The following is a 25,487-nucleotide window of genomic DNA, read 5'->3' on the forward strand; positions in this document are numbered from 1 at the left end:
AATCTAAATAAGTTCTTTCAATTGATCTAAATTTTGTACTCATTCATACCACTCAATCATCCAGATATTACAACATGAAGTATGCATGTACTATAAAATATGAGCTATATTTTTATCCACTGTTATTACAGTCTACCTCAAAAATTGACTTTGGCAATACTCTATCATCCTGTCATCTTCAATTTTACAGCTCTGGTGCCCTTAATAAATTTATGGCTGAGGGAAATCTGCAGAATCAGAATACCGCCCCTAGAAGGAGTTGAGCATTGGCAAAAAGTTAAATGGCCTTTACCCAGCCGGAAAAGATTTTAGACCCAAAGATTAATGTCAAAGCCATCAATCCAAACCACAAATCAGATTGGTATGACTTATGACCTCCCTACAAGCTCTTTAAAATTCTCATGGGCTGGATTGATAATGCAGTGGGTCGGTGGCTTGCCTTGCATACAGCTGACTCAGGGTGGATCAGCAGCATTCCATGGGGTTCCCCAGTTCCTGCCAGGAATGATCCCTAAGCCCCTAAGCACAGAGCCAAAAGTAAGCCCTGAGAACTGTGGGTATGCACCCCCACTCCAAGAATTCTACTTCATTTCTAGAAATAATGAAGAGAAATTGAAAGTAAATCAGGGCACTGCTTCTTAATTGGCATATTCTTTAGATTCTTCTTTGTGGAAAGAATGCAACTGGTTTCTGTGAAGCAAAGATTAATAGGCTCTGACGGCTGTCAAGAATCACAGAAAAGTAGAGATAAACTTAAGCCAAAATCTCAAGTGAGATATTGAAACCCAACCAAGTTGGATACCAGGTATAAGGATTCTCCAGATTGGTAAGTGGCAGCTTTAGTGAAGAAGCTATTTAGTGATAAAACATTGTCTTGGATAGCAAGCCAGATAGCCCAAGACACACACTAGACATTCAAGGATGCATCCTTGGAGCAGCTCTTGGGAAAACACAGTTTTCATTGTAGGAGAAGGGATAAAAGGCCTCCAATCACTCCAGAGAAAACGTCGTGATGGACACATGCAGTGAAGGAGGAGTTGAGCGTCCTCAGAGTGCCTGGGCACAGCTTAAAGCTCCACTCAGAAGTCACAACATTCTTCTTAATTGTCCTCAAGATGGGAATGTGGAGGAGACTGTGTTCAGTAGGGACTCTCGCCTGTTGTAGGAAAAAGACAGGAAAGGAATGAGTAGGATGTATTTACATACGCTATGCTAAGCTTTACAAATTAGCTTCATTGATACATCTCAAAAACGAGGAGTGCAGCTCAAAATATTTACCAACTACAGTTTGGACAGTACAATTCTGTGCAACTTACCTGCTTTACCGATGAGTACCAGCAGTGGGCGCTCTACTCAAGAGGCAAATTGAACACAGCGTGGCAAGAAACGGTGAGAGCAGTGTAGTGGCAAATGGAGGCTGTAGGTGAGAAAATACAAAGCACATCAAGACTTCTGTTTGTCTTTGCTGTGCAAGACGAACTCTGTTGCTACAGAGTGATAACAGCCACTTAGAGCCATTGGGAGTTGGCTGTGCTGTGATGGTTCTAAGCCATCCAGAGGCTCCTCATTGGTAAATTCTAAAACACTGGCGTCTTAGGTATATAACTGACCTGCTGGAATTTGAGGGATGATTGTAATGGTTTATTTCAAAAGCCTACAGAGTCAGAAAGTGCTAAATGCTGAATGTTGAAATATTTGTATGTGGAATGGGAGGTACTCCAGTGGCATCCAGTTGTTCCAGTGCTAATCAAACTGTGATTAAGTGAAATGTATGTGCGTGCACACACACATGCACACCCCACACACACACCCTTCTCTCCTGTACATGCACGCACAATTTTTATTCAAATATTATAGCACTTTTTTTCTCTTCAGTCTTTCTAATTGCCTATTATGTTACATAATTTTTATCATTCAAAACCTTATTTATAACCCCCCCTTAGAATATCAGTTTCATAATATTGAGCTGGGTTTTGTTTGCTTGACTTTGTTTGATGGTTTTTTTCTGTTTGGGTTTTCTTGGGGGAGGAGCTTGTTGCTCCATCAAGCTTCATGGTTAGAACATCTTGGGGCACATAATGATTTTAATAGAAAATTTACAAACAGTTGATAATGATCTTTGTATTAACAGGAGTTAATCAGTCTTATTAGACATATTGTAGGCAGGTAGATAGGGATCCCTGAAGATGTGTAGTAGAAAAAAACAACATGTCTCAAAGTTAAACTCGCCCAGAGACTTGGAGACCTGTGAAATTTAAGAAACCTACTGAGAAGGCTGGAGACAGCTTTGAGGTTCAGAAGGAAAGACCCGGAGCAGCAGGTGGACACTGGGAGGAGCAACTCCAAGGCAGGAACAAAGGCCAGGATAAAGATATCAAAGCGTTAGGGCTAGTACAGTGGGTAGGGCGTTTGCCTTGCATGCAGATGACCCAAGTTCAATCCCTGGCACCCTATATGGACCCTAGGCCCACAAGGAGTTAGCTCTGAGCACTGCTTGGTGTGGCCAAAAAAAGCAAACAAAAACCCCACTAACTTTGCAAAGGGCATGATACCTCCCCCATCCTGGGAGTTACCCTCATCTCTATGTGAGAGGTGGAATTTCTTTCTTTTACTTTTGAAGCATTCTGCACTTAGGGGCTTTGACCACGTCTAGATGTGCACTTAACTCTTCTCACTTTGGAGAAGACTGTGTTCTTTCTTGAGTATTCCTTCTCCTCTCTTTTTCACAAATTAACTTATTTTGTTTCACTATTCATCTCCCATCTCAAATTATTTTCTGTTAGGACAGGTGATGGGCCAATGTACTCAGAGGTTAGAACTAACTCTCTTTTCCTGCAAAGAACAAATTGCTCACATTTACTTGAGAAATTGGGTGGCAGGGATTAATTCCTGCACCATGTAGATCGAGTGGAACTCAGGTGCAGTCTGATGAATTCCTAGTGGGGCGGTTGAGTTGCATTTGTCTATGCCACGGAGGTGCTCAGGCAGAGCTGGTCACTCTTGACTCTCCCAGATACCTACCCAGGTAACCAAGGCATGTGAAAAGAAAGGCAGTAGAGTCCCCTCTTGAGGCTGCTCTCATCACTTCAAGTAAGTCACAGGAACAGAAGGCATTTTATATGAATTGCCTCATTATTTTTTCTATTCTTATGGGTGAGTTCAACAATAGTCACTTAAACGCTGACTCCACAGCACCCCAATCTGGCATTCCAACAGGGTGCCTCCATGTTTGCTCAAAAATCGTCCTAACCAGGGGCTGGAGTGATAGCACAGCGGGTAGGGTGTTTGCCTTGCATGCGGCCGACCCAGGTTCTATTCCCAGCATCCCATATGGTCCCCTGAGCACCACCAAGAGTAATTCCTGAGTGCATGAACCAGTAATAATTCCTGTGCATTGCCAGGTGTTACCCAAAAAGCAAAAAAAAAAAAAATTGTCCTAACAATACATCACCCTGAGGGAACTGTCTCTGCCATATCTGGTTTTCTGTCCCTTCTCCTCCTGATCCATGCCTCAAAACACAAAGCAGAACTGGTTGTCCAGGCAAACATTCATCCTAGTGTTATTTTATGCTTCTCTCATAGCCAACAGTCCCCATGATGTAGAGTAGTATTTCAGTCCATGCAGGAGGAGGAGATGCCCCCTTTCTCTCCAATGTTGCTCCACTCCAGCCTCAGATCCAAGTATTTTTTTTTTATTTTGTCACCTTCTGTCTTTTATCTGTCTACAGTGATCAAAATCAAACCTATAGGACCAGAACAGTAGCCAAGAGCAGAGACCCTCTCAACCTTTCCCATCTCAGTCCTCTTTCCTTATGCCTATTTCATGAGTTGCTCTGAAAATTTCTTTTCTCTACATTTAGGAAAACCAAGTCTCATTTACATTAGTCACCAACTCACCCATTCTACACATGCCAAATTCTACATTCCAGTTTGAATTCTTTTTAGATACCTTTGTACCCTACAGCAATGCCATCAGGTAGACACTAGGATTCACACTTACAGATGAAGAAACTGACATTTATTCAGTTAGAAAAAAATTGCTTAAAACCACAGAGTTAGGATGTGATGAAAGTAGTATTCAGTCTCATAATTTTTCTTTTATCTCATATCTGTGTTCTAAATAACACATATCTTATTAAAACAAACATACTAAACAACATAATTTTTCCCCAAGAAACATTCTAATATGGAAAGAAGGGAACAAACTTAACTCTTAAGTGGATGGCAGAAATAGGTAAAGGAACCCGAATATGGTTTGTAATGAGCACGAGCTAAACTGTAGTCATTTCCCTTGTAGCAAGGTGGACTTTGATTCAGCTTCAAAACCAGAACTCCATCATTCTTCCACAATTAACAAGACTAAGGACAGCATTCAGCCACAGAAAATAGAGCTTGGAAGGACACGCTAACACAGCCCCGCCCTCATCTCATCTCTCCCTGTTGAACCCATCCAGTCTGTTTTCTTTTAAGCTGTTATACCGCATTAAATTGTGACTTTAAGAATACAGATCACTTTCCCAAATTGTTGCTAATTCAATTTCTAAAAACTATGTAATCAGATACTTTGAATGCGCAGAACTGGTTTGTAATTGGCAAGTGAAAGAGACCAACTTAAAACTTGGAAAAATTTTAATTTAATTCAGATGAACTCTTGGACTTCACCCGCAGGAGAGACTGTCCATATAAAAGTGGAAAGGGCTTTGTCTCATTACATTTATTTATAGTGCACATCTTTCTCTATTTTAGAGGCATAGCACATGCTTGTAGCGATTACAAATGTTTTTAATTAATTTAGAAACAACCTTTAATCATCTCATTCATCTTTCTGATAGTAAAAGATACTCTCTGGTTTATTACTCTTTTTGTTTTGTAACTTTAAATTTCTCAAAATTATGGGCAGCTTAACGCTTTCCTTAGAAATTAAATCAGAAGAAGGAAAAAAAACGGATGTGTATAAAATAATAATTAAGTTTAACTCCAGCTCAGCTCTTCATAAGTCTCCAAAAATACCTTGCAAATGCTATAATTCAGGCAAATTTAGAAAGCTACTGTATCAGCGCATATTAAAAGAGTGTCAAGGGAAAATGCAAATTTACATGCCTGAGGCAAAGACTGTGCCAAAACTCAGGAGGCTACAGAGAAAAGTTAAAGCATTAACAGATGCTAGATTGGGCATATTAGCATAGAGTTTCTTCAGTGTATAAACCTGGGAGAGGAGAAAACTGAATTATTTGTAAAGGGATTGTTCTAGTCCACTCTCAATGACTCTATCACTATTCTCCTCCCTCTTTTCTTGGGTAATTCCTTTGATATTGGTTCACTTCCGGCACTTTCTTCTCTCCCCTTGATTTCTGCTTTCTCCTTTCAACCCACAGAATTGTATGAGGGCAGGAAACAGGAAGTGGTAAAAATGTTCTAGTCCCCTTTCCTGTCTCAGATCTCAGGACCGACAGACTAGCTCAGGTAAGATTTAGCCTTTAAAAAGATATTGGGGACAAAGAGCATACGTCACAGCATGGACCTTGCATGAGACTCATTCCAGTTAAATCCCTGGCATTACATGGTTTGATATATAGATTATACATATCCACATATTTGAACAGGATAAATTAATAAGGTATAAATATATATAATATTTTAACAAACAAGAAGGACTATGGAGTTATGATCTCCACAAGTCAAGGTCTCAGCCAGTTTTAACTATATTTGTTTGTTTGGGAGCTTAACATAGAACCTTACAACTGGTGTGTGTGTGTGTGTGTGTGTGTGTGTGTGTCTGTGTGTCTGAGTGTGCGTGACTTTTATGATGCAAAATGTTTTATGATGTGTGTATAATAAAGCTGAATTTATATACCATATACTTGGTTCTCCATTTTGAAATTTCTTGACTCCAATTGATCTTAGGTTTCATTAGGGCTCTAGTCTTATTATTCTCATCTTTTACAGTGTTCTATAACATATTAATTCTTTTGGTAAAAGCATAGTAAACATTCCAGTATTGTATGTGGTCCATAAGAAAGACGTACGTAATCAAAGATGGAAGAGGCAATAATAATTCATTACCATTTTCTTATAAGCAAAATAAAGGTTTGCTTAAGGAAGTAACAGAATCTGGTTACATTCCATAAGGGCTCTGTAAAGAAATATTTTCCCACAAAAGGTGTTAGGGGCTGGAGACAGGGGTTAACATTCACACATTGAATTCAGTCAATGCAGGATTCATCCCCATCACCATATGATCCCCTGAGAGGGACCAGAGTGGCTCTGGAAGCCCCCAAGCACACACCAGTGAGCTGGGAAATCCCTAGCACCACACCACAGGGCCCTAGCAGTGCCACATCCTCTCAGGTTCTTGCATTGAACTCTGAACCCAGTTGACCAAGAATTGTTAGGAAGGGCCCTAGGCCCTCTGTGTACCACTTGGGAGACCAAAAGAAGGGTCTAAGCAATATTACAATTACAGTGGGTAAGGCATTCGCCCTTGCATATAGCCAACCCAGGTTCAATCCCAGGCATCTTATATGGTCCCCCAAGCCCTGGCAGGAGAGATCCCTGAGCACACAACCAGGAGTAATCCCTGAGCATCTCTAATATGGTGAAACAAAGAGAAGAGAGAAGAAGGGAGGGGAGAGGTAACTAACTTTCATTTTTATTGAATCACCGTGAGATATAATTACAAAGCTTTCATGTTTGAGTTTCAGCCATAAGATGATCAAACACCCATCCCTTCACCAGTGCACATTTTCCACCACCAATGTCTCCAGTATCCCCCCTCCCACCCCTCACCACCACCTCCTCCCCCCCACCTCCCACCCCCACCTCTGTGGCAGACAGTTTCTCCCATACTCTCTACTTTGGGGCATTATGGTTTGCAATATAGATACTGAGAAGCTGTCACATTTGGTTCTTTATCTACTTTCAGCACACATCTCCCATCCCAATTGATCCCTCCAATCATCATTGACTTAGTGATCCCTTCTCCATCACAACTGCTTTCTCTCCCAGCTCAGGGGGCAGGCTTCCAACCATGAAGCAACATTCCTGGCCATTGTCTCTACTGTCCTTGGGTATTAGTCTCATATTACATTATTTTATATACCACAAATGAGTGCAGTTATTCTACGTCTGTCTCTCTCTTTCTGACAAATTTCATTGAGAATGATACTCTCCATGACCATCCATTTATAAGCAAATTTCATGACTTCATCTTTTCTAACAGCTGCATAGTATTGCATTGTGTAGATGTAGCAAAGTTTTTTTAACCAGTCACCTGTTCTTAGGCACTCAGGTTGTTTTCAGATTCTGGCTATTGTAAATAGTGCTGCAATGAACTTATAGGTGCAGATGTCATATTTAATGTGCTGCTTTTTCACTCTCAGGATATATTCCCAGAAGTGGTATTGCTGGGTCACATGGGAGCTCAATTTCTAGTTTTTAAGAAATTCCTGTACTGTTACCCAAAAAGGCTGGCCAGTCAGCATTCCCACCAACCATGAAAGAGAGCCCCTTTCTCCCCACATCCGCACGAGCACTGGTTCTTTTTAATGTCCGCAGGTCTCAGTGGTGTGAGATGATATCTAATTGTTGTTTTTATTTGCCTCTTCCTGATGATTGGCAATGTGGAGTATTTATCATGTGCCTTTTGTCCATTTGTATTTCTTTTTTGAGGAAACTTCTGTTCATTTTTTCTCCCCATTTTTTTTTGATGGGGTTGGAGGTTTCTTTCTTGTACAATGTTACTAGTGTCTTGTATATCCTGGATGTTAACCCCTTATCTAATAGATACTTGAGAAATATTCTTTCCCATGCCATGGGCTCTCTCTGTGTTTTGGTCACTGTTTCTTTTAAGATGCAGAAACTTCTTAGGTTAATGTAATCCCATTTGGTAACTAACTTTTTTCACTCAGATCAGTTATGCACCAAACTTAGAGCCCTGCTTTCCTATCTCAGAATTGATGATCAAGTGTAATTATAATGTAGAATGTATGCTCAGAGTTTAGGATCATAGAATATTTGCATACCCCGTAGCAGGCTACCAACACTCTCTGATGAATCTGACCTTGAGAAAAGTATGGACCGTGAGAGAGGTGCTGACTGCTGCACACGTGTTGTCTCATTCAGGCCACACAACGGCCTCGAGAGATAAGTTATTTTTCTAACTTCAATTTTTAAGACATAAAACTGGATTGTTGAAAGAGTAAAGAAGTTATCTGTATCACTTATATCACTTGTCATCCTGTTATTCATCGATTTGCTCGAGTGGACACCAGTAACGTCTCCATTTGTCCCTGTCAAGTGCTAGTGTAACCCAACGGCATCTGCTCCCTCCAGGAACATAAAGAGCCTCAAACTGTTTATTCAGGGTCTTGGTGAAGAAATCTGACCATTTGTAGGTGGGCAGCCACGCGGTCTGTTGACATCCCGTGGAATCCAGTCTGTAATAGCTCTAGTCCAGCAGTCCTCTCTGAATCTCATTACATGTCCAGCCCATCTGATTTTTGACGCCCTGGCAAATGAGACAGCATTCCAGATTCTTTATTGTCGATAGAGGTCGGAACTCTGGATTCCTTCTCTCACTTGGGTGGAACATTATACTCCAAGTATAGCTCTTTAGATTCCTCTTTGGGGTACCTGAATAGTGTTCTCATCCTGTTTTCATAGGGCCTAGGTCTCCGAGGCATATGTTAGTGCAGGGAGACTGGTGGAGTTGAAAAGATGTGCCCAGAGCTGGAGGTTCTTTGTCCTCTTAACCACTTCTTCGACACTCTTGAAGGCGTTCCATGCTGCTCTCTTCCTCCTGCACAGTTCTGGCGCCAAATTGTTTCTCATGTTGAGTTCTCGACCAGGTACACATAGCTGCTGCATTCGGAGGTGTTTGTTTCATTGAGAGAAAATGGAACATCGGAGACTAGTTTGTTTTTCATGAGCATTGTTTTGCTGAGATTCAGCTGCAGTCCTACTTTTCCACACTTGCAGTCGAAGTTGACAAGCATTTGTGCCGCTTGGCTAATGTTTGATATTATTAGAATAATCTCATCAGCAAAGCAGAGGTGGTGTAGTTGCTGACCATCTATCTTCACTCCCATTCCTTTCCAGATTTAAATAAAGAAGTTATAAAAGTTAAATAATCAATGCCAGAACAAAAAGTAGTACATTTGTCTGATTATTTACCTCAACTCTTTAGGAGTAAGCCATAAAATTATCTGAAATTCCATCCCCTGTCATCTTTCCCGTCATTTCCTTTAATTCTAAAACCTGAGTTTCCAGATCTCACTCCCCATGGATTCTTCTTACTGTTTCCTGTTTTTCCATTTTTTTGTTTTTTTTTTGTGATTGTTGTTCGTTTTGTTTTGTTGGGGCCAAATTCGATGGTGCTCAAGGCTCACTCCTTGCTCAGGCATTATTCCTAACAGGACAAAAATGACTCTATGTGGTGTCAAAAGTGGAACCCGGGTCAGTTGCATTCAATAGAAGTGTCATAGCCCCAGTACTAGATCGCCTGTTCCTCCTTCTTCCTCTTTCATTTTAGGTTGCTTCTATCTAGTTCCCTTCAATGACTTCATCTTGTGTAAAATGGAGGTTGCCCAACAAGGCAAGGATCTAATGAAATCAATCTTGAAGGTAAGGTTCAACATAATCTAAAACTTACATATCAAAAGCTAAGTTCCTAAAGTTCCTTTATCTTAAGTCAATCTCCAGGGTAAAATACATTGGTGCCTTAGACATACAAAAACAAGTGACAGATGGGGGAGAATATCAGTCTTAACAGTTGGTGTTATACATTTTATGGCCTAACTATAATTCAACGAAGATAAGAAATATGCTAATTCAGAAAACACTGGGGAATATAACATTTGACTGATGATCTCCTCATCAGAAGCATGGAGTTCTTTTTTTGAGTTAGAGTGACAGAAGTAAGTACACTGAAAGAAAGACATCTGATGCAATACTCCTTTGACTTCACTACAGATATCAAGTCTGCTGTCACTACCATTTGCAGAGATCCCATTTTATTTATACCCACTACACCTGACATAAATAACGCAAATAGAGGTTGTGACTGATAACAGACTAAAAGTTTATGCTCCTGCAAATTCACTAGAGACCTTTACTCATTATCTCGAACTTCATAAGAAAATATTTAGAGGTGGGGGCACAGATAGGCATTTTAATTTAGGACAGATCATAAATTAAAAGTCCCAGAGTGGATTTATGTTCCTATAATAAAAGAAGTTCCTATAATAAAGGAGCTCATCTGTATGAGAACACAAGAAGGCAGCTGTCTCCAAACCAGGTTTGGGAACCTTATAATGGATCCAATCTGCTAAAAGATGAACTTAGATTTTCCAGTCTCCAGAACTATGAGAAATAAAAATCTGTTGTTTAATCTAGCATTTTCACATATGTTTGTATATATATGAATATATACAAGGATCTTATGACAATATATACAATATATATACAATACATACAAGAAGCTTATGACAAAGTCTAAATATTCTTTGGTAGGAATTTGCTCCAAGCACTGAACATTGTGCATAATTAGAAACCTACTCACTAAGAGCTGCTGGTATGATGAAAGTTAACACAAGAAAGCACTGTAAAGGTAGGGAGGAGAACAAGAAATTTGGAGAGAGAATCATGAGGAAGCTCTGGTTGAACTGAATCCTGGCATACAATTAAAGTGATGCTAATACTAGAAAACAAGAATCCTTGCAGTTGACAGTTGTCCAAAGTCTCTTGTCTGAGACTTCTCAGTAAGCAAAAAAGAAAAAAAAAAAGGAAGGCGTCAGGATGTCAGATCACCAATGATTCTTTAGAAATTGAATTTAGACAAGCTTTCTAGTATTCTCTCCTCCTGCAGCTAAAGCCCACACAGACACCTTAAATAACAATGCCCCAACTTTCCAACGTTGGAGTCAGCAAAGAAGCGAAGACCTCATGGAGGGAGGGCTGAATCTCTTTTTGCTATTGTAATTTGTCACTATTAAGCCAATATCATTTAAATAGACTATTATTTAAAAAAATAGACTGCAGACTTTGACAGAAAGAAGTGGACACAGGTGAAGGAATTGGTGTTGGAACAGTGTATGCCTGAAACTCAACCATGAATTTACTTTGTAACTTTGTAATTCATGGTGATTGAATAAAGAAAATTAATAAATAAAAGGGAATAGTGATTTATTTTTAATTCCATGCTAGAGAAACTCTATCTCTCTCTCTTTCTCTCTCTCTTTCTCTACACACACACACACACACACACACACACACACACACACACACACACTCCACATTCACTTCACAGACCATACAGCTATCCAGAACTATCTCAGAATTTCTAGATTAGGATTCCTGGTTTCTATCAGAAAATTTCTCTCATTGAAAATGACTTACTGATCTACCATGACCTGATATTCAGGTTCTGGGTGGTAACTTTACTCTGTTTCATCAACTCTTTTCAAAGTAATATGTTTCTCCTCATTCATCGTGGTATCTTTTTTCCTCTTCTTCATATCTTTGTACTATTTGGGAACCCATGTGATGCTGAGCCACTTTCATGGCTTACTCCTGGCTCTGTGCTCAGGATCACTTTCCTGGTGGTGCTCGTACTGTTGGGATCTGAGTGTACTTAGCCTAAGGTACTATTATCTCTCTAGGCCCACGTCACTCCTTTCTTTTCCATTGCTTGAAGGGAGGGACTGAGAACCCCAAGTGGACTTCCCCAAGGTAAACACTGGCCCTGCTGACTTATGTTAGGACACCTATTTCTGGCCTTCACTGCCCTTTGCCATCCTTGGGTTCTGGCTTCTTAGCCAAGACCTCCAGAAAGCCTTGTACAAAAATAAGGATGAACAAATACCTCACTTCAACTCTTTATGTAACTTTCTAAGGACAATGCATCAATACAATGTTTAGTAAGTCACTTTATATTTTTTTTAGTTTTGGGGTCACATCCAGAGATGCACAGGGGTCACTCCTGGCTCTGCACTCAGGAATTACCCCTGGCAGTCCTCAAAGGACCATATGGGATGCTGGAAATTGAACCCAGGTCGGCCACGTGCAAGGCAAATGCCCTACCTGCTGTGCTATCACTCCAGCCCCTCTTAGCTTGGACCTTATAGCAATATAGGTTTAAACACTAAGAGGGCTCTAAGACCATATGCCTCCTATTTGAACGGAGTCCAATTTTCTAACAAAGTCCTGCTGTTTAGTAATTGCATCTCTTTAAGAGTTAACTTCATTCTTCTTCTGTAAAATAGGAACACTAGAGTGTTTCTAGATGCACAGTTTTTCTTAGAGTTGTTTTGAAGTTAGCATTAAATGTTTTATTGACCTGGTCACAGTGTCCAACCTGGTGAGAATTCAACCAAGGCTGCTGTTAGAGAGAGCTTAATTGTTCTACCCAAGTCTTCCAGCATGATTCTATGGGGGGTGGGGGGAGGTAAGGGAGGAAAGGGTTAGTATCTTGATTTCCTGTCTCCTGGTAAGGTGCAATCTCTTCGGCACTACTGGTTTGCAGATAGGAAGAATGAAATTGAAGGAAAGAAGGCAAAATCAGTGCAAGAAGAAAGAGAAAGGAGGAAGGAAGGAAGGAAGGAAGGAAGGAAGGAAGGAAGGAAGGAAGGAAGGAAGGAAGGAAGGAAGGAAGGAAGGAAGGAAGGAAGGAAGGAAGGAAGGAAGGAAGGAAGGAAGGAAGGAAGGAAGGAAGGAAGGAAGGAAGGAAGCAATTTTTAAAAAATCCACCGATACTCCTCCCCTCCCCTGAGAAAAATGAGTAGTGCTAGAACTACTGCAGTGACCCAGGCAATGGTCTTTTATATAAATGGTAACAAAAGAAAAACTGTCCCTTTCTCAATTTTGCTTATTAGCCAAAACAAAAATAACTCAGCTCTGTCACAGCTAAATTTAGGTTTTCCTCCTTCCTCTCTCTCATCTATTCCATATCCATCCTTCAGTTCTACCTTCACAATTCCAGAGTGAATTAAACTTATACTGATAACTGAACTTAGACCTTGCTGGGAAAGATGTCGAGAGCCGTTCTGGGAACCTGAAGACAGTGGTGTTCCGGGGACGCTCCTGATGGAAACAGGGCTGGAGGGGGTTCTGGATGCAACTTTGACTCCATCTTCCTTGGTCAAGCCCCACACACGGTGGCTAGCACGTTATTGAGACCTCGGAAAGTTAGCTGTCTACTTTATTTCCTTAAGATTGGTTATGTCTGTCCCTCTGATTATCACTCACAGGTTATGTCCAATGCTTGGAAATAACATCAAGAGGAGGAGGGGCTATGGCTATTGATAATCTTCATGCAAATGAGAGAAAAGCACTTCCTGTCAGGATCCAGGGTTTAGCTTGCAAAGCGTAAGCTGAATTTCAGTTCTTACTTTCCTCTCTTCCCTAGGTATCTTTGTGCAAAGAAAATAATCACAACAACAAAAATGACAGTAGGTGAGTATTGCCTTATATAGCAGTTCTAGTGCTCAGTATTTCATGACCTCTTTCCTGATCTTACCCCCATAACCGTTTACTTGGCAAGTAGGTTGTGATTTGTAGCAAATATCTCAATGTAGTCTTGAGTTAGGGGCAAAGTAATAATTTCTTAGTACAGTTAAAAGTTCAGTAAAGTATCATATAGTCAAGTACCGAAGGCATAATGATTAGGTTCATCTTTTCCTAAACACGTTTGTTAATGTTTTCCATGTACTATTACTTTTAGCCATAATCTATAAGGAATACTTTTTATTTTATACGTGAGAAAAGTTTTAGCGAGAGAGCATTAATTTAGGGTGTTGGATCAAAGTTTTGAACCCCTGTTGATCTAACTATTCTTACCTAAATTTCTAGACCAATAGAATATGAGTCATTACAAATTTTATTGCTGTGCAGTAATAATACTATGCAATCGTATCCCTATGGATAAGACTATAATATTTCACTTTTCAGTTATTCTGGTTATAACTCAACCTCGTGTCAATGTGCCTTCAACACACTTTCTAATATTACCCCTCCCATCAACAGATTTCCCAAACAGATTTTGGTTCAGAACCTTTAACAAAAGATAGTATCTTGATAAAATCTACTATAAATCTGAGTCATAACAATGTGTAGAGCAAAACAAATCAACTAGAAATTGATCTTTGTCACATCTATAAAGCTCTATATTTCTCAGCTGTTCTCCCCCACTCAGAGTTAACCAGTTTTCCCAGTTATGTTTTTAATTTCTTAATTCTTGCTTCCTTTATGATTTTACTGCATTTGAAGAAATCACTGCTGTTTTTTTTCCCCTCAGCACTGTTATACCAGAGAGAAATGACCTTGAATTTTTCTTTTAAGTTTTGTGTTTGGGAATAATTAAGGCTAAATTCTAAATACCACACTCTTGACATTTCCCAAAGCAAGATCATGCATCACAGAATCTAACTTAAATACTTACAAGGAATGTGGCAGTGTCATGCATAGACTCTGAAGTCTCAGTGGAGTGAGAAGGTTCTAAATCATGCGTTTGTTCATTAAGGAATCAGGCATCTCCCCTATTTTTATTGTTCACCAACCGGTATAGTATTGTTCTTGTTCCGAAGTTAAGTTCTAGACACACTGCATTCTAGCCTGCAGGAAAGGAAAAGAGAGGAAATCTAGTGTAAGCAAAGTAAACCTTTAATACTGGAGGAACAGCATTGGAAAGATGTCTGAAGCATCAAGTCTCTGCTCCTTTTGGTAAGAGCTAAATCAGGAGTGAAGTGAGTAAGACAATGAAATTTTAGCCACATTAGACTATAGTGGTATAGATCTAACATCTTTAATATCACACTAAACATCATATTAATGATGCATTAAGATTGTATTCTCCTGTGCTTCCCATATGAGCAAGCAAGTAAAGATGAAACCTGATATTTACTGTCAAGCAGTAATACAGGACAGTTTTACACCATCATATTTTCCCCAGACACATATAAACAAAGGGGAAATGTCAGAAAATAGACTGCACTATCTGAGGATGGGAATTAGGCTGCATGAACTTTCTCAAATTCTTATGTGTACATATAATCCAATTAGGGACTTCACTTTTTAATATTCTGTTATCAAGCTATGAGTCCAAGGAGTATACTTTCATAGAATTCAGAATTAGTTTTGGCATTTTTCGCCAATTTTATTGAAATGTAATCGAGATATATACAATGTATATATCTCTTATGGAGATATATAAAATTTATTGAGATATATACAATATTTACATCATGGTACAGGTTCTGAGTGTATAGTATACACACTGTCACTTATGTATAATGTAAAATAATTACTGTAGCTACTTTGATTAGCATTGATCATATCAGACACACAAAAGAGGAAACATCGAATTTTTGTTTATTTTGGATTGGATTACAATGGTTCCAAGTGTCTTTGATAGTTATGAAGCATCTATTTCTTTCCAATAATACCTTTGCAGTGGAATTTAATAGCAAGACTGTAGACAAAAATAATGTAGAGAGATAAAGATTAGGATACTATGTAAGGGGAAATTTAATTATAGATTCATATAAAACATAAATTAGATATCTGAAAACAATACAAAAACTTGGAATAAGTTTCTGCAAATAAGAGAAAATGAAATGAGAAGAAGAACTAAAAAAGAAATTTATCCTTAGAAAATTAAGGATCTGAGAACCAGCTTAACAAAAGAAGTAAAAATACTTATTCCAAGAAAATTATAAATAACTAGTAGAAGAAACAAAAGAGGACACAAGGAAATAGGAAGACATCTCTTTTCATGGACTGGAAGCATTAATATTCTCAAAATGACAATCTTGCTCAAAATATTATACAGAGTCAAAGCAGTATGATGAAAACATCTGTTACTCTTAAAAAATATATAAATTCAATGTTTAAATTTATAGAGAGGAATAAAAATCCCCAAATATTATAAGCAACCCTAGGGAAAAAAGAAGATAGAAGGCTTTTCTCCCCACAGCTTCAAACTCTACTATAAAATTAGTCATCAAAACAGTGTGGCACTAGTTAAAGGACACACTGTCAGACCAATAGAATGGAACTGACAGTTAGAGACATCCTGAACTTGTTATTCTCCAATAAAGGAGAAAAGAAGATAAAATGGTCCTAGGAAAGTCTCTTTTTACAAATGGTTTTAGAAAAACTTGTGAGTCACATGCAAAAAGAAAATTCTGACCCATTTGTAATACCATGCACAAAAGTCAAATAAAAATAATTAATGAATTCAACAACAAACCTGAGTCCATAGGTTACCTTGAGAAAAACATAGGAAGAGCACTGCATTTTATTGAATCTAGAGGTATCTCAATGATTTGATGCCATTGGGTCAGATGTTTCCAAGTGTCTTTGGTAGTTATGAAGCATCTATTTCTTTCCAATATTACCTTTGCAGTGGAATTTTTTTAATGAATCACCATGAGATAGTTACAGACTTACAAACTTTCGTGATTACTTTTCAGTCATACAATGATTGAGTACCCATCCCTCCCCATTCTCTACCACCAATGTTCCCAGTATCCCTCCTGACAACCTCACCCCATACTGCCCCCTTCCCCACCTCTGTGGCAAGCACATTCCCTTTTACTCCCTCTCTCTCTCCTTTCGGGTGTTATGGTTTGCAATACAGGTACTAAGTGCCCATCATGTTTGGTCCATAGCCTACTTTCACCATGTATCTCCATCCTGAGTAAGCCCTCCAAGCCACCACCACTGCCAAGAATTGCTTTAGCTATTCGTGGGGGCTTGTTTTTCCATACGAATTTCAGACGTGTTTGATCAATTTCTTTGAAGAATGTTATGGGTACCCTTATAGGGATTGCATTGAATCTGTATAATGCTTTGGGGAGCATTGCCATTTTGAAAGTGTTAATTCTCCCAATTCAAGAGCAGGGGATGTGTTTCTATTTCCTCATGTCCTCTTTTATTTCTTGAAGTAGAATTTTGTAGTTTTCATTGTACAAGTCCTTTACCTCCTTGGTTAAGCTGATTCCAAGATACTTGATTTTCTGAGTCATGATTGCGAATTGCATTGCTTTTTTCATATCACTTTCTTTTGCATATTGATTTTATAGCTTGCAACTTTACTATACAAGTCTATTGTTTCTAGGAGTTTCTTGCTAGAGGCTTCGGGGTTCTCTAAATATAGTATCATGCCATCTGCAAATAGTGAGAGCTTGATTTCTTCCTTTCCTATCTGGATACCCTTAATATCTTTTCTTTCCTAACTGCCATGGCAAATACTTCCAGTACTATATTGAATAGAAGTGGTGAGACTGGACATCCTTGTCTTGTCCCCTGATCTTAGAGGGAAGGCTCTTAGTTTTTCCCCATTGAGGATAATGCTTGCCGTGGGCTTGTGGTAGATAGTTTTAACTATATTGAGTTCCTTCAATTTTCATTTTGGTGAGAATTTTTATCATAAATGGGTGCTGGATCTTGTCAAATGCTTTCTCTGCATTTATTGATATGATCATGCAGTGGAATTTAGTTTTTTCTTCTTTTGGGGTCACATCTGGTGATGCACAGGGCTTACTCCTGGTTCATGCACTCAGGAATTACTCCTGGCGGTGCTCAGAGGACCATATGGGATGCTGAGAATCAAACCCGGGTTGGCCGCATGCAAGACATACACCCTACCCACTGTGCTATCACTCCAGCCCCTCATGCAGTGGAATTTAATATCAAGGCAATGAATAAAAATAATATAGAGAAGCAAGCAAACTGAAATAAAGACAAACAACTGAGACTACATCAAACTAAGAAGCTTCTGTAAGCTTACATAGCTGCAAAAGAAATGTTGACCAGAAGGAAAAGATAGCCAAAATGTTTCACATATTGAGAAAGAATATTCTCTCAGCACCTATCTGATAAAGGGTAATATCCAAAATATATATAAAGCGCTGTTAGAATTTTACAAAATAATAACCAACCCATAAAAATTTGGGGGGAAGAGATGAACAGAAACTTCCCCAATGAAGACATACAGATGACTAACAGGCAAATTAAAAAATGTTCTCCATCATTTATCATTAGGAAAATATAAATCAAAAAAACAATGAGGTATCATCCTCACTAGTGTAGACCGACCCAGGTTCAATTCCCAGCATCCCATATGGTCCCCTGAGCACCTCCAGGGATAATTTCTGAGTGCAGAGCCAGGAATTTCACAAAATACAAAAATAATCTGTATCATTGTGGATATGGGGGAAAAAGACCTTCATTCACTGCTGGTGGGAATGTCAACAGGGCCATTTTTTTGGAAACTAATATGAACACTTCTCAAAAGACTAAGAATTGAGTTTCTATATGATCCAGAAATCCCACTTCCTGGCATTTACCCCAAGGATCTAAAAACTCTCTTCAGAAAAGACATTTGAACTCCTTTGTTCGTTGCAGCACCATTCACACTAGCTAGAATCTGAAAATATCCCAGGTGTCCAAAAACATATTATTAATTAAAGAAATGATGGTACATGCACACAATGGAATACTACTCAGCTATAAGAAAAGATGAAGTTGTGCAATTTGCTGCTGTATGAATGGATCTAAAGAGTATTATGCTGAGTGAAATTAGTCAGAAGGAGAGGGAGAGACACAGGAAACTCGCTCTCATGTGGAGGATAAAAAGAAGCATGGCAAAGAAAAAACAAATGCCTAAAGGCTACTGAGAACCGGTTTTCATAAGGAAGTTGACCACAGTGAGGATGGGGATAAGGGAAACGATGGGGTGGCGAGAGACATTGGCACAATACTGGAGGGAAGCAGATTCTCTGGTGGAGTGTGCTGCTAATGTTTTAATGCGTGAAATCCTACTATTATTAGTTTTGTAAACCACAGTGCCTAAAAGTACTGATAGAGAAAAAAAATTAACTGAGCACAAGAATTAGAAAGATGTAGGTATCTCTTACCCCTGCTTCAGCTACTAATATTCCTGGGAAATGTCCTTATTGATGTGTTATTTAATGTCTCATACTCTATATGTAATAATGACACAATACCAATTGCATTACTGACTTCCTGAAATCAACAAGCAAAGAAAAATATGTACAACATTGAAATAGGCCCTTAGTAGACTCTTAATTATTATTTACAATAATCATCATGATAAACAATACATTCTGAGGATTCCTTAAAAAATAAAGCTGTATTCAAATGATTATTTTAATAATTAGTGACACACATAAAATGAATACACACACAAAAATCCATTTTAGTTCCTATTTAAATATTAATTTCATCTTCAGGTTTTTATGTTAATAAAACTGCATATAAGACTGCACCAAGAGGTATCACCTATATTTCAAGCTATTAATTAGTTAGAAACTGACCTTTACCAGAGAGATAAGAATGTATTGAGACTAAATAAAATGATGTTTTTTCCACATGCATTTCAGTATTTTTAGAAAACAAGCATGATATGCTTAAAACTATTTTGAGAGTGACACTGTGGTGAAAAACAATACAGAAATTCACTTTGCTAATTAGAGCATATGTAACTAAACAACTCTTGGGGGAATTGATCTTGCTGGTTTTCATGCTAAAAAGAAATACTTCTCAGGTTTCATCCAAGTGAGATAAAGTTAGTGAAAAATCTGGTGAAGTGAGGATGAGCAGAAGTTGACATATTTGAATAGTTTTGCTGGCATATGTCAGAATCTTTTTTTAAAATGCTAGAGGGCCTGAAGTCTTTTGGGAATTAAAGGGAACCATGAAAACAAGACAAGAGTCCCAGGCTTGGGTCAGGAGACAGGAGCCACATCTAGTACCTTGGACACTCTCTAGCCAGAACATCTCAGCACTTTGGCTTCTGTTACTCAATTCCTCTTCCTCCAATGGAGGGGGAGTTCTTTTGGTAAAGTATGCGATCCTTCTTAATTTTAATATTGTAAGCTTCTTTGCAATTTCTTCCAGGAGAGAAAAAACGCTGAATTCAAAATTATTCAAGTACAATTATTAACAAGGTAACTGTGAATTTCAGTTTGGGTCAGCTTTGCAGTAATGGGTTAGCAGACAAGGTGTTTCTCCAACTTCTTTCTCCTTTTTACTTCTGTGAGTCTTTTTGCCATTAAAAAAACACAATGGCTATCTCACATTCTCGGCAAAAGTTCGAATGTTAGACCTTAATCTATAAAATACATCAAAGAAAACACAGAAAACATAAGTAAACCCTCAACAATGATTGGCCTCCGTTGTGGCTGTCAGTATCCAATTCAACTAGCAAGGAAAACAAATGCCAAATAAACAAATGGGATTCCACCTAAATAAATAAATTTTGAAGAAGAAATTCACTGTCATCCGTTGCTCATCGATTTGTTCAAGTGGGCACCAGTAATGTCTCTCATTGAGAGACTTATTGTTACTGTCTTTGGCATATCCAATACGCCATGGGTAGCTTGCCAGGCTCTGCCTCGCAGGCTCAATACTCTCGGTAGCTTGCCGGGCTCTCCGAGAGGGGCGGAAGAATCAAACACAAGACGGCCGAGTGAAAGGCGAAAGCCCAACCACTGTGCTATCGCTCCAGCCCAAATAAATAAATAAATAAATAAAACCTTTCCTGTGAAAGAAACTGTCACTGAAACAAAGACACTGCTCAATGGGAGCTAGTTTTGTGCCATATATCTGACAAAGGGTTAATATCCAAGCATGCATAACATAAGGCATTCACAAATGCAGGAACTAAAAACAACCCTATCCAAAAACTGGGGGGAAGAGATGAATGGACACATCACTGGAACTGAAGAGGGGCATATTAAGTGAAACAAGTTGGAAGGAGGAAGCAAATATCATTTTTATGTGGCATATGAAGAGATCAAGAAAGGAAAACAGACTAAATCAAATGAAAGCAAACCATCAGTTTCTGACAATACAATTGAGGTTAACGTGTTCGGGACAGGAATGGACTGAAAGGGCCCAATGTCTCCTCAATAAAAAATAAACCAAGGGAAATCAGAAAAATAATACAAGGGTCAGGAAACTTTCTTGATCCCTCACTTAAATCTTTTGCACCGTGAGTTCCCCCAACACAACTGGGAATGGTCTCCAAGCACAGAGCAAGGAGTAACCCCTGAGTATTGCCTGGGAATGGCATGCTAAATTAAAGTTGTTTATACTAATACCTATATATTGTCATTAAGGAAACAAAACTACTATCTCACACCATATGCAAAAGCTAACTCAAAAAGGATTAAAAAATTGAATGTTGGGGCTGGAGCAATAGCACAGCAGGCAAGGGATTTGCCTTGCACTCGACCAACCCAGATTCAATTCCCAGCATCCCATATGGTCCCCTGAGCACCGCCAGGGATAGTTTCTGAGTGCAGAGCCAGGAGTAACCCCTGTGCATCGCCGGGTATGACTCCCCTCCAAAAAAAAATTGAATGTTAGACCTTAGTCATAAAATACAACAAAGAAAACATAAGTAATGCCCTCATTGATAACTGAAAAGGAATATATATTCATGCATATATATGCACACATATAGTGGTCTCCACATTTCAGAGATTAATGCAGTATGTTTCTAATGTTAATTTTCAAACTATGTTCATTAGAATACAGGGGACCCCGGGGCAAGTAGGCAAAACTTGACCAAATTAGTTTATTTTTTTCAAAGCAGTTTTAATTGTTTGTCTGTCTGTTTGTTTGCTTATTTGTTTGTTTGTTTGTTTGTTTGGGGTACCACCCAAGCATCGCTGAGGAGCCCCTAAGCCTACACCCTATGACTGTGGACAAACCAAGCCATGCAGTCCAGTGCCAGTATTTAAAGATGTGGTGCTGCTATCACCCAGTGATGCCAGGTTCACTGGAGATACCCCAGGGTGACTGGGGGAACTAACTGGGCTATAGACCCAGCAAAGCTTGGGGCATCACATGGCGCCAGGTATCTAGCTGACAGTGGACAAATGACTTCCTCACCCACATATTATCTTCTAAGCCCCTAGAATGTGAACTTTGGAACTCACTTTAGCTTCACAGCAAAACTGAGGGGAAGGCACAGAGTGCCACGTACCCCAGACACTGTAGTTTCCTGCAATAGTAACATTTTCCAGCAGAGTGGCACATTTGCTGCAACCATGAACTATACCGATTCACCATAATCACCTAACACCTGTAGTTTACATTACATTTCTGAATTCGACCTAGTTTTATACTACTCCCCAATATTTTGATTACGTGTCACTGATCGACACTGTCTGAAGCAGCTTCTTAATTTAGATTCAGCCTGGGCAGATGGTTCCTTATTTTGGACAAATATGCAAATAGAGGGAATTTCATTATGTCTGCTGTTGCTTACAGTTCACCTGGGTTTTGAAATACAACGTCTCTGCTTCATTCAACAGGTCCTGACTCATGGCCTCTGGCATCAGAAGTCGTACCATTAATGTTCTTGTATTCCAGCTAACATTTTCAGGAGCTAGGTGGGGCCAGGCCTAGAGAAAGGTTACTGTGGTTGTGTGGTATTTGAGTTAGCAAGCACAACTAAAGGACAAAGGAATAAACGGGTGTTGTGAGAACATCTTTTAAGAGGACAGACATAAAGTCAACATTGGCAAAGGTGGGGAGTAAAAACAAAAGAAGAATGTAGGCCAGGAATAAATTAGGGGGCACGATGCTCTGGAAAGGAGAAAGTTACATGATATTTATGAAAATTATTTAACTTTGGGAATTAGAGATTTAGCTCAGTGGTAAAGTATTTGACTTGCCTGAGTGTGACTCTAAGCTTGATCCCCAGCACCACAAGTTGAAAGAAGTTGGAAGAAGGAAGCAAATCATTCAACTTTGTTTTTCAGTATCTTGGAAATCAAAGGATGGGTAAGAACATTGGAAGCTAATCTCCGACAAGGAGAAAGTGTTAAAATAAATGCTACATTGAGTTTCAATAGAAACTCGGAAGTTGATTAATCCATGAAGCAATAAAATGCTAAGTGGGATGAAAATCACATTGGAAATAAATTAATTAGCAGATTTGAGATAGTCTAAAAATTGAATCATTATGAGGCGGTGGTTGTCACTTCTCATTAAGCCTTTTTACAATTAAAATTTTTTAAATTCTCTGTACTTTTGGAGGCAGGAATAAACTTTTCTAATTCAATGCTTCAAGACATGGGTAAATGAAAGAGCTGGTGAAAAGAAAAGAAAGAGAGTAAAATTAATGTTTTCTCTCTTTCAATCTGTCCAAATGGGCTCACACAATGAAAGATGTCTTAATTTATTTAGCAAACCCCATTTAGTAGAAAGCAAGTTGATTTCAGAGATAGTTTTAAGTATCTTCATATTTATAAATCTTTGGTTTATTGCTGAGCTAAAATTACATATTATGAAATATTTCTTATAAGGAAATGTAGCTTGAGTTATGTCAGAAAATAAGAGAAAGTGAGAAAATGGAAGGAAAAATAATAGGTTCTAATATTTTTTTTTTGGCTTTTTGGGTCACACTCAGCGATGCTCAGGGGTTACTGCTGGCTCTGCACTCAGGAATTACTCCTGGCAGTGCTGGGGGACTAAATGGGATGCCAGCGATTGAACTTGGCTTGGCCGCATGCAAGGCAAATGCCCTACCCGCTGTACTATCACTCCAGTCCTGGTTCTAAAACTTTTCATGTTAAAAAATTCCAAGCAAAAGATATTAGTAGGGGCTGAAGTGATAGTACAGCTGGCAGGGCATTCACTCTGCCAACCTAGGTACCATCCCTAACATCCTAAATGGTCCCCTGAGCCAGGAGTGATCCTGAGCACAAGGTCAGAAGTAAGCACTGGACACCGCTGACTCTCTCTCTCTCTCTCTCTCTCTCTCTCTCTCTCTCTCTCTCTCTCTCTCTCTCTCTCTCTCTCTTTCTCTCTCTCTCTCTCTCTCTCACACACACACACATACAAACCAAAAAAAGAAAAAGAAGGGTAATCAAGCATGTGCATGTGAATACTAGTTTAAAATAGGAAAAAGTGAGTCCCATAAAATGCCTTCTCTTCCTGAGGCACTTATTTGGGCCACCCAACACGTCTGCATTCTGTAACTCAACAATCTTTGCCATGGGGTAGATTATAACTACTGAACACAGATCACAAATTTGTGATCACTTGAATTTTAGGACAGAGGCACTAGTTTGAAATAAATGATATTGTAAGAATCAAAACAAATGCCTGAAGAATTTCAGACTTGCAGTTTATGACATATGGGAGACAAGAGGAGGAAAGACCAGGCTAACCCTGTCCCCTGAATGAGATCTTAGAAATTAACTGAGGAGAAGTTGGCTAGAGAAAAGGGAGTGTGTTCTCCCATGTCCCTGATGAAGAAACTGAATCTTACTCCTAACCTGATATCGAGAGACAATTGAGGAATTTCTGGAAACTTTCTGTACATGGCAATTCTATAATTTCATTGATATAGACTGGATGAGTTAGATGTATTAATGCTCTTCTTGTTTGGTTTGGTTTTGTTCGTTTGGGGGCCATAGCCAGCTGTGCTCAGGGATCACTGTTGGTAGTATTCTGGGGAACCGATGTAGTGCTTTGGGGACCAGATACCAGATGTAACTGGAGCTGGCCACATATATTAGCTCTACATTTTTATGATGACACATATTTGGAGAATTGAAAACAGGTGAAGAAAAATACCTTTGAATCCCAGGACTAAGACATAAACTAGTGAAAATGGTTACATATAAAATCTCCCACCCGCCTCTCTTAAAGCATCCTCACCAGCTATGCTACTCCACAGGAAGAAACCCAGCTGCAGTGTAGGTAGCCAGGCCAGGCAAGGCAAAGCTGAGGGCCTGGGAGCTGACAGCCCGGAGTCCTGCATCCACTGAGATGCTTTGGTAACAGAGTGATCTCTGGGACCAAAACGTGGTGAATGGGGGATGCTGAAGATATCCTAAGGGATGGTGCCTGGGGGGCAGCAGTTTTTTTTACCCCTTATCCATATTCCTTGGTGCTGGACCAGATCCTTCAGAATCAGGCAAAACTTGGCATTGTGGGAGATAAAGATAATGATTAACTGAGAAAACCAGGAATTGATGATCAAACCCCAGAACTGACAACATGAAGAGTCATTAGGGGACATGAGACAAAAATTCAAATGTCCTTCGTAACAGTTAAAATCAATCTTCTTTCTACTTGGAGTATGTGCTTAAGATATTAAACAAGATAGAGTCAGCGAGATAGCACCAGGTTCAGGCAAATATATCCGGGTTATTCTGGTGGTCCTCAGTGGACCATAATTGCAGGTACAGAACCCAGGTCTCCTGTAGGCTAAGCATACATCTTATCATATTGAGGCACTTCTCTGACTTTTGTGAAAAAATAATTTTTATACAATAACATATCATAGAAATATTAAAAAATTACTCCATGGAAACAAAGCGTGAATTGAAAGATGCATAGATAAGATGTGGTATATAAAAACAACAGAATATTACTCAAATATTTTTTAAAATGATACCTTGCCATTGTAACAGCATGAATGGCCCTAGCAGGAATTAAGCTTA

General features: G+C 39.1%; 1 long non-coding RNA gene and 1 pseudogene across 1 annotated transcript; one reads left to right on the forward strand and one right to left on the reverse strand.

Moving 5' to 3' along the window:
* Nucleotides 1-25,487, forward strand: part of LOC129405035 (uncharacterized) — a 78,551-nt pseudogene that overhangs the window by 16,129 nt on the left and 36,935 nt on the right.
* Nucleotides 991-14,584, reverse strand: LOC129404872 (uncharacterized). Its single transcript, XR_008630208.1, has 3 exons — nt 14,435-14,584; nt 1,317-1,417; nt 991-1,156 (listed from the first exon to the last, which is right to left on the reverse strand). It is a non-coding gene; the product is annotated as an uncharacterized LOC129404872 (long non-coding RNA).

Source organism: Sorex araneus, chromosome 5 (genome assembly GCF_027595985.1).
Source record: "Sorex araneus isolate mSorAra2 chromosome 5, mSorAra2.pri, whole genome shotgun sequence".
In the NCBI taxonomy this organism is placed as follows: Eukaryota; Metazoa; Chordata; class Mammalia; order Eulipotyphla; family Soricidae; genus Sorex; species Sorex araneus.